Source organism: Ctenocephalides felis, unplaced genomic scaffold (assembly GCF_003426905.1).
Source record: "Ctenocephalides felis isolate EL2017-DRISC unplaced genomic scaffold, ASM342690v1 CF-g0.4_SCAFFOLD_00845, whole genome shotgun sequence".
Classification (NCBI taxonomy): Eukaryota; Metazoa; Arthropoda; class Insecta; order Siphonaptera; family Pulicidae; genus Ctenocephalides; species Ctenocephalides felis.
Genome location: NW_020536999.1, coordinates 42,642,458 through 42,644,928, shown reverse-complemented (window position 1 = coordinate 42,644,928; position 2,471 = coordinate 42,642,458). Strand labels below are relative to the sequence as shown.

Below are 2,471 nucleotides of genomic sequence, written 5' to 3'. Positions count from 1 at the left end.
TTTTCTCTGTCAATAAAGACTATAAATATAGAACTGGTTATCAAAAACTAATTTTATTTCATCACTAATCGACATTGAACCTACGATTTCATTATAATTTCTTAGTGCTCAACTTGCCCTACTTATGGGGTACATTGAGCATACTTGACTTTTTGCATTTAAACAGCTGTAGTTTTTAAATTTTACTTATTGCCAAAAATAGTATTAATACTTTTGTTAAGCGATAAACAACAAATCCATTAAGCCGTATAGCAATTTATTGAGACTTTTCATTGAGGAGCTACATCCGTTTAGGTAAAAAGTTGCTCAACTAGCCCCGCCCTACCTTACCAAATCAATAGAAAAGTAAACAAAATTTGTAATCAGAGAAATCTCTATAAAATATCGAATAATTTAATAGTATGTGTCTAATGATCATTTTTGAATACTAAAGGGGTTATTCTTAACTTTTTTTGTTATATCTCTAAAACTGCTAAACCTGTCTTCCCAAAATTATCATCAATTTATTAATACAAGTGAAATGCTTTTTATATGATTCAAACCAGAGACTCTGTTCTCTAAAAAACTTAACTGCCACTTTTTGCACTTTTTGTCCCGTATCATCAAACCCGCTTTGCCAAAAACCAATCAACCCAATTCAATTCACGTCAATAAAAATCGATGTTTCATGAATCATCACACAAATCGGTTGATCCGTGCTTTCAAAATCGTTGACGAAAAATTGTATCCGCACATACATCATCTATTTTTCTAAGCTATGACACAATGTTCAGAAACTTATGAAAAATAATTTTTGATTTTTTTGCGATTACTGTGACATACTCTACGAAAAGTTAAATATAATGTTTGGATTGGTCATTGTCAAGTAATAATAAATAAATAACATTAATAAATTGACCATAATAATATGTAATTTAGTTAAAGCTCAAAAAATACTCTCATCTATTGGATTTTATTACCAATTACTTCATTTAATAACATGCGTAGCAGATTTCAAAATTTATATTTACACAAGTGGATCGCAAAAGATATTGATGCATTTTTGCTCATGCATCATCACGGTATTTAGTTATTTATAGAAATCAGTAATTTTTCATAAAGTGCATTTTCATTAATTCATTATTTAAACAAAGTATAGACGGCGCAGTAATATTATCAATTATTGATCCCAATATAAAATTACATTACATTTAATTAAATTATTTTCGTAGAGAATTACTATCATTGTGAAAAAATATTAAATTGGCGGTATACGGCATCAATAAAATTTATTGTAAAAATGAAAAAAATATAAAAATAATAATTATTATTATAATAATTAAATAGTAATTAAAATTTGTAGAATAATTTTCCAGAACATCCTATACAAAATTTTAAGCAGCTCTTCGTAAAAAAATTAAGAACTAGCAATTTTTTATTAATTTTATTGTTCGGTGAAATATAATAATCGGTCTATTTAATTGTATGAATACCGGCTCGTTGGTCTAGGGGTATGATTCTCGCTTCGGGTGCGAGAGGTCCCGGGTTCAATTCCCGGACGAGCCCAACCAATATTTTTTAATACTATTACTAGACCAATTAATTTAATAAAATGCATACTACTAACATATAAATTATTGCAATTTTATAATAGAATTCATAAAGATTTTATAATTTAATAATTTTAGACAACAAAACTTACCGTCTTTATTCATCCCACAGGTTAAGCACTTTTTAAGTCTACATGCCTGACATTGATTTCTGTGAGCTTTATCAACAATACAACGTCCAGTACCAGCTTGACATCTGAAATTAAAATACAATAAAATATTTTTACATAATAATTTTATACTGACATATAAATACTAAAAATATTTAGTAAGTCGCAAAAAATATTAATTAATTTTTTCAGTTTTTACTCATATGAATCTTATATGATCAAGATTTGACCAGCCTATTTTTTAACCAAGGGGGTAGGAGATAATATATGTTTTCTTATGTAAATAGATGTTGATTATTTATAAGCAGTACAATATAGCGAAAGGAATGAGAGTAATAAGATGCAGTATTGAGTTTTGGATATTTATCACAAATTAAATAGTAGTTTTAATCACTTTTTATGATGACAGGATAAATCAATTACAGTCCACAAATTAAACCACCTGAACCCCACCATTGCACACGCAAATTAGAAATCAATGAACAGAATATATGGACGTTTCTTAATTGTGATAAAAGGCTTCTAGTATATTGAGAAAATTAATGCCATATTTATGAGATATCGTAAGATTTGTTATCACTGCTCTTTTCTGTTATGTGGGTACTGTTCTGTATTCTTGAAAAATCCAATTTACTTCTATAAAGCCGAAAATAACAAAGATATACGTAACACGTAAAATATGTAAAACATAATTCAGCTGAAAAATATAAAGATTTTGTATAATGGCAATGTTTGCTTGCTTAAACAATTTTAGAAGCTATGGTAATAGCTA

At 27.7% G+C, this 2,471-nt stretch overlaps 1 non-coding gene across 1 annotated transcript; it reads left to right on the top strand.

Moving 5' to 3' along the window:
* The first annotated feature begins 1,473 nt into the window (after positions 1–1,473).
* Positions 1,474–1,545, top strand: Trnap-cgg. Its single transcript has one exon. It is a non-coding gene; the product is annotated as a tRNA-Pro (tRNA).
* The last annotated feature ends 926 nt before the right edge of the window (positions 1,546–2,471 follow it).